The 8385-nt window shown below is 36.3% G+C and overlaps 1 pseudogene; it reads right to left on the bottom strand.

Moving 5' to 3' along the window:
* Positions 1 to 545: 545 nt before the first annotated feature.
* On the bottom strand, positions 546 to 3311 carry LOC132152413 (peroxisomal bifunctional enzyme-like; annotated as a pseudogene).
* Between the last annotated feature and the right edge of the window lie 5074 nt (positions 3312 to 8385).

Raw genomic sequence — 8385 nt, 5'->3', positions numbered from 1 at the left:
AACTGAAAGTGGCTGCTAAAATATTTAGCTTTGCCATCCCATCACAGAAATAAATTACAATTTAAAAAAAAAAATTAAATGGGAAAGTTATTTTAAATTGTAACAGTATTACTGTTTTACTGTATGGCTGATCAAATAATTGAGCTTTGGTTAGTATAAGTAACTTCTTTCAAAAGTATGGTAGTGTACACAGAATGTAAGTCATTGTGAACCTGAATGGGCAGTTGCAACTATCTGAGAAACCTTTCTTCCAAGAATTCTTTAAAGATAAAATGCCACTTTACTAATGCATTTTGACAGCAGGGTAAATGAAACACCAATGGGCCATGAGACCAGAGCAGTGCAAAAATGAAAAAGTAATTTGTTTGGCTCTCTGCCAAAACTAAAGACATCTTCTTCTAAGAAATGATAAAAATACAACACAGTACATTAAAACCTCTTCAGGGAGACATAATAATGAGAGCAATGAGACAGAGTTAAGAGTTTGGAAATAAATTCTTTATTAATAACAGGTTTTATGCAGTGTTTTAAAATGAACAGATTTTGTGTGTTGTGTATGGTGCTTTCAGAGATGGCTGTGCATTGTTTTGATATGCTCTATCCATTTTGAACAGGAGGACCGTCACAATCCAGAAGTTTTTTCAACAATGGACTGGGCTCCAAATGAAGTGCATTAAGATGGGCTTGGTGGTAATGCTCCAACCTCTCCAGCACTCTTTCCTGGCCCACCATGCTGGCGTAGAACATGGGCCCACCTCGATGCCTTGGAAACCCATAACAGAACAGAAAGATGACATCAATATCCTCGGGTCGGGCAGCTATGCCGCCTTCCAGGATATGGAAGCCCTCTTTGGACAGGGTGAAAAGGCATCTCTTGATTATTTCCTGATCTGAGATGTTGAGTGGTTGAATGCCATACCTGCTCCTGTATGTCTCGAGGAGGTTCTGGATGAGTGGGTCACGTTTTTGCGTTTGTGCCTCCATGTTTGTCATACATGTACCAACCACAACCAGTCTTCTGGCCAAACATGCCTTGTTCACAGACCATGTTTGAAATGTGACAGTACATCCTTGGCACCTATGTGGGGGATTTGTTTGGGTCAACACCAGGCCCGGTCAAACAAGATTCCTTCCGGACTCTCTAACCAACATCAAGGCCTGCAAGGCATCCTAAAGCCACCCATCGCAAAACCAAAGTCCTCCAGAGCCTTGTCGAAGGAAGGTGGCTTGATTTGTGTAAGACTTTAGCATGCGGGAGGAACTAGGCCCACAGACAACTTCTAGGAGCTTCATGACATGTGCAGGTGAGAAGAAGTGCACCCCAACCACCAGGTGTGGTCTGTCCGTCACACCAGCCAGTGCATCCACATCCAGACCAGACGTGTTGGTGCTGAGTGGCTGGTCTACACACCTTGGACAATTCTTGGAAAACTCGCTTCTTAAGTGCCATTTCTTCAAAGACCACTTCAATTACAAGGTCCACATCCTTCAAGTCCTGTAAGCTGAGGGTGAATTTAAGGAGACTGAGAGAGGCACTCACTCCCCGTCTTTTAACATCTCTCTCCATCATGCCATCATCACCATCCGCCTGCCAGTCTCCAAGAGTTTCTTTTCTGACTCTATAGCAATGACAGAAATTCCCACACGTGCTGCCAGACACACAGCAATGCCCCTTCTCATAGTGCCCAGACCTAAAAGAGTGACAAATTGATGATCAGTACAGAGTAAAACAAAACCACCAATTCAAAACCACATAGGCACAATTATACTTGTCAACTGGCAGATGGTGAAACTGAGCGGAGCACAAAACTGCCAGAATTCTATGCATGATGGTTTGCACAGTGCCAGCATCCTTCCTCTGTGATAAGAGAACAGCTCTGCTTGTCTCAAACTTCAAGCAAACAGATGTTTTCAACACTGCTGAAAATCAACATTAGCACACTAACAGTCAATAACTGTATAAAGCGGTCCAAGATGAGAATATTCAACAAGAATAAGACAATGAGGGTTTAAAACAATTAAAAATAAATAAAATAATAATAATAATAATTTAACTTAAATATTGAGAGAATGACACCAGCAATGATTTCAATTAACACTAATCAAATGTATGCTTTAAAGTCACTTTGGGTTAAATAAATGAAAATAAATGTAAAACAGTAAAAGAAGATATTTGTGTTTTGTCCACACAATGAGTGAACGTAAAAAGGCAGTCAAGTTAAGTAAATAATGACGTTTTATCAAATTTCTGTGAACTAACATACTATACCATCCAGTGTTATTTTAGCTTTTGTTTATACTATCATAGTTTTTATTAAGATTTTTGATTAGCTTTTAGTTTTATATTTTAATTGTAATTTATAGTGAATTTTTAGTGAAGGTGTCATCTTATATTACTATACTACTTAATTATCATTAGTTCATATTAAAGTTTTAATGTCCATTTAGTAATTTCAGTGTTTCAACTTATTGCAGTCAGTTGCCAAGATTAAGTTTTCATCTTTATTTAAATTAACCTTAATGTTTTAATAGTTTTAGTTGACAACAATAACTCTGTACCATTCCCTGCTCTTGTTCATTCATACACATAAAGATGTTCTCTTTGGATACCTATGACGGCTGCACTTTGGATCTCTCTGGATTTGCTGTTGTTCCATTGCGCTCCACTGGGTTAAGTCCATTTCCCAGCAGTCCTCTGAGCAAAGAAGCAGTACTGAAGAGCCCAGGCCTGGCTCACTCTTCAAGAAGACAGTGGTTTGCCTGTTAAAGATACAGTGCTGGGTGGACAATACTGAACCTTTTGCCTGTTCCCGATTTGACTTACAGATAATTGATCAACAATGGAAAGTGGTAAGTATCTATATACAGTTACACAAAAACCATACAGTACTGAATCTGTAAAAAAGTTCATCTACCAATATTTCAAAATCCTTATGGTAATTTATATCACTTGCTAAAATCTGAATTGAATTTCTGAAAGTCTGAAAGTATATAACCAAAGCACAGTATGGTAGAAACAAACACTAGACCTGACTTGAGTCATATTCAGTCTGGCATACACTCGTTCACACTTCCTCATATATACACTGGGACAACAAACCAACACGCACACGCGCACACACACACACACACACACACACACACACACACACACACACACAACAGCCCTTCAAAACTGCATTTTTCTGAATTTACCAGAGGTTCTAACTTTGATTTCCTGCCTCACAAAAAGGATTATTCAGGGCGGTACTTGATTCAATATCGTTTCTAACTGCATTAGATTCATCTTTCTCTCTGGAATCTGGGTCACACTGATGATCCTTAAAGGGCCAGCAAAACCAGAACCTGACAGTTCTGTCTGCTTTCTGAACTGTCTTGTTTTGAGCAATAGGAATGAGTTTTTTAAAAAAGGACATGATTTAATAATTCTCCAAATTTCAGAGCTGCAAATACTCCATATATTTCACTAAACTTGATTAACTAAGCTTGTGTTTACCTGTGAATTATCATAGTGGCATTTTCATTGTACATTACCATGGGTGTCAAACTCCGGTCCTGGAGAGGTGCAGCCCTACAGAGTTTAGCTTCAACCCTAATAAAAACTCACCTTGATTTGCTTGTTCAGGTGTGTTTGATTAGGGTGGATGCAAAACTCTGCAGGCCTGCGGATCCCCAGGACTGACGTTTGGTACCCATGTACTATACAAGGGCTATGAGTAATTCCTTTAAAGTAACACATAAGGAGTGTTCAGTTTATTGTCTAGTGTGCTGTGCAGTGTGTACACTACTGCACTATTACAGATGTATCTGTGGTTAATCTGTGATGCTGTGGGCAGGACCTGAATCACTAATGCTGTGATTTATTGTAAATCCTGTAGGGCTGGGTTAGATCCTGATGTTTCTGCAACTGGAAAACAAGATGAATCTCTGTAGCAACGAGCAGAGAGCAAGACTACAAAAATTGTTTAGGAAATATGAATATGCCACTTCTGAATGCTTTTTACATGGTTCCCTGTTAAATAAATAAATAATAATAAAAAATAAAAATGAGTAAATAATCTTGGTTCTGCAAGTATTTTTTTTTACAATCATCGTGAAAAGGGATTTTAAGCTAATTCTTCAAGAGCTACAAGATGAATATTAACATTTCAGCATTGATTTGAGGCAAATAAATAAATAATCTGAAATCAGTAAAAAGACATTTACATTCTTGCATGAGTAAATAAACTACTCAGGAAGCATTGTGAATGATGTAACTGAATCAAAAGCATAAAAATGTTAAGGCTGGATTTATTTGATGAAACATACACTAAAAAAGTAATATTGTGAACTATTATTACAAATTAAAACAACTGGTTTCTATTGTAATAGACACTTTAAAAAAAATGTGATTTATTCCTGAGATTAATTTTACTCCAGTCTTCAGTGTTTGGTGGAGTTTGTGTGTGTGTGTGTGTGTGTGTGTGTGTGTGTGTGTGTGTGTGTGTGTGTTCTTGTTTTTGTGACATATCAGGTATGGCATAGGTATTACAAGTAGAGGGTGACTTATGAGGACATAACCCATGTCCCCATTTTTCAAAATGCTTATAAATCATACAGAATTAGTTTTTTTGAGAATGTAAAAATGCACAAAGTTTCCTGTGAGGGTTAGGGTTGGTGAAGGGCGATAGAATATACAGTTTATACAGTATAAAAACCATTACGCCTATGGGATGTCCGCACTTCCCACAAAAACAAACGTGTGTATGTGTGTGTGTGTGTGCTTTTACATTCTGACAGATTTGATTATTTTGAACCATTTACACTAGTTATTTACCATTAATTAGTGAATTAGGTACATTTGGCTGTTGCCCACCCTACCAGCTCCACAGTTCCATTTAGATGACTGTCATGAGGATTTGGTGGGGTTGATCTTTGCTCAGCATGTGATTACAATGACAGCATTAGTTGTGGCCAGTCTTTAATCTCCCTCTAGAGCTTATCCTGACTCTAGATGAACCCTGATCTCTCCCTAAGAGTTTCACTCACAACATTCACATTACATGGGATCTGCCTCCCTCAGTCTAAGAGAGAATTTGTGGCGTGTAGAGTACAACGAACAGCTGCACTTACTCTAGACCTAGAAAAGCTGAATAATTTGACAGAAATATTTCAGAGTCCAGTAATCCGTTCAATGATTTAATTGCTCTCAAATTATTTTTCATTACTGGAGGAAATGAGGGTCAAGCAGAAGGTGAAGAATTGGCATTCATTTTTCAGAAGCTGCAGAGAGAGTCTCTAATCACTTTTTCAGGCCGAGCACGATTCAACACCCTCCAAGCGACAGTAGAAACAATCATTTCTGACTTTACTTGGCCTGTAAATAGCCAGTTAAAGAGTCCAGTTCTTGAGTAAAATCAGTAACATTTTGTTTTTGAACTAGTTTGAGGTAATATAAAGACCATCTTATCATAAAAGGGAATACAATATTTTTTATACTCAAGAACTTGACTGTTACTATGAAACAAAAAAACATTCATAAAAAATGATTTGTTCAAATCATTCTCCAATGAGGGGTCACAATTAATATTCTAAAACAGTTTGTTCCTTCTCACTTCTTGAAAAATATTTAAAAAGCAAAGAATGACTCATTAACTGGGATATGAAAATAATTCCATTTGCTGTGACAAACGATTTATCTTCCCTGTACTGTTCAGTGTATTTCGCTTTGCCAGTTCATGACATACCTACAGCTCTCAGGGCAAACACCACAGCCACCTCACAAGCATTCTGTTCTGTGACCTGGTCAACGATGCCCAGCTTCAGAGCCTCCTGGGCAGAGATATGGCGGCCTGCAATATCAAACAATAATGCTGCTGTTGGTAGAGAAACTGAGTGATGTGGCGTGCTTTACTTGATTATTTGTCTGTTTAATATATTATGAAAACGGGTGAGGAAAATCCCATCACAATCATAAAACAACTGAAATCTGATTACTCATTAGTTAAAGGATTAGTTCACTCAGAAATATAAATTACTCATCCTCATAGCACTTCAATCTTGCATACTGTTATTTTACCAGAAGAAAATGTTCACATGTGCCCACAAATCAATCAATCATCAATATAAATGTTCATTATAAAAAAATTCTTCTTTCTATTTGTGTTCTACCATTATATATACAGCAATAGTTTATTTAAAAATGAAAATTGTGTCATTATTTACTCACCCTTATGTCATTGCAAACATATGTTCTGATATATATATATATATATATATATATATATATATATATATATATATATATATACATATATATATACATATATATATATATATATATATATATATATACATATATATATACATATATATATATATATATATATATATATATACACACACATATATATACATATATATATATATATACATATATATGTATATATATATATATATACATATATATACGTATATATATATATATATATATATATATATACATATATATACGTATATATACATATATATACATATATATGTATATATATGTATATATATGTGTGTATATATGTGTATATATATATATATATATATATATATATATATATATATATATCAGAACATATGTTTAGTAAATAATGACACAATTTTCATTTTTAAATAAACTATTGCTGTAAGCCTAAGGCACATCATTCAGAAACAATGTACAATGCTGACACCTAGTGGGGAAATGTTATTTATTACTGAAAACACTATGAAGCGCTCATTGCTTTAATTTTTTTTTATCATATACGTAAATTATCAGATTAAATGTAGTACTTGCTAAAACGAATGAATGAATTAATTAATTAATGAGTATTTATAGAGCGTTTTAATTGTGTATTGCTGTACACAAAAAAGCGCTTTACAATCATGCAGCATCCAACTGAAATTTCAGAAATACTGCATGACATGGTTGCAGGTTGCAGAGAGGGAATGTAGTTAAAGTTGTTGGGGTGAACTGTGGATGTGCCAGTAGGCTAAATGTATGATTTAGCAGTGGTGATCAGTTCTAGGGCAGCAGGAATTCAAAGCTACCACCTAGAGCAACCCAACCCCACAGACTGCTCTCCTGCCTCTACAGCATCCAACAAGGGTTCCAATGGAGGCCCTTTTAAAGGTCCAGCAAACTCTGATGTCTGCACCTGCAGAAGAACACTGTATCATCAGATATAAGATGGTCTTCTTAAGGTTTTAATACACAATAGATGCATGAGTTTGAACAAGTTTAAAGTCTGGCAGTGTCTGATCCTCAGTTGTTTAGCATTGGCAGTTTTTGTTCTGTATCAATGTTGTCAAGTGTATGTCGCCTAATGTTTTTAAAGTCTGTTTAGATTTTAAAAGTTGTGTAGTTGTTTTTCAGCCTTTACATAACATAACAGAGCAAGCATTTCACTGAAAGACTAAAAAAAAAAGCTTTTGGTGGATGTTTATCTTAATAGTCTATCCTTCACAAAAACTTCCATTCTCTCCACAGATGACCACGGCTGTGACCTTTGGGACACTCAGGGCACGCTACATGCTCTTTGCAATGGCATGACGCACTGCAGAACTAAGGAGAAAGAGCAGACACGATCAAATCACTATTGCTCATTAACTTAAAAAAAAGGGCATTTTAAGGACTTTGACTTAATTTAAAATTTTCCTAAGCTGTAAGTCGTAATCATCAGAATTAAATAAAAATCTCTTGAAATATTTCAGTTTGTGTGCAGTGAATCAAGAATATAAGAAAGTTTGCTTTTTTAATTAAATTGCAAAAAATAAAGACCTTTTCCATGATATTCAATTTTCTTTAGATGCACCTGTGAGGACGTTGCATGTCCTACGTGTCTACAATGACAACTGAGTATAAAACATTGCTTTGCCAAAATAAAGCTAAAGTTACTCAAATAACATCTGGTCACCGCAGGAGAGAGCGCTTCCACCCCCTAAAGCGAAATGACCAATTCTACTGTGGTCAAGGACTTGTGAAAGACAAATGTGCAATGTGCATTGCAAATTAAATGTAAAATGTCATCAATTCACATTTTAAGGTAATTATCTTTTTTATATAAAGATAGTCAGTGTGATAAACAGCATGCCAAATATCAGAAAGAGGAAGACAGACAGGGGTGTCCCATTTCCAGTTCTGGAAAGTGCTTCCGATGAAATAAGACATTCAGTCAGGGAAAGTCAGTCAGGGGAGTGGCCAAATCATATGGCATTTGCCATGTGACCCTGCACCGATTCTACAAGAAGAGGAGCCAGGGGTCAAAGAAACTTTCCAGAGTTGGATACTGGACCATCCCTAGTCACAGACCTCCCAATGCCAGCAGTGACACCAGAGTTTCCATCTTCCTCTACAACTCCATCACCCAATGTGGC

Source organism: Carassius carassius, chromosome 11 (assembly GCF_963082965.1).
Source record: "Carassius carassius chromosome 11, fCarCar2.1, whole genome shotgun sequence".
In the NCBI taxonomy this organism is placed as follows: Eukaryota; Metazoa; Chordata; class Actinopteri; order Cypriniformes; family Cyprinidae; genus Carassius; species Carassius carassius.
The sequence above is the reverse complement of the archived record's forward strand: the minus strand, read 5'-3'. Positions and strand labels throughout refer to the sequence as shown.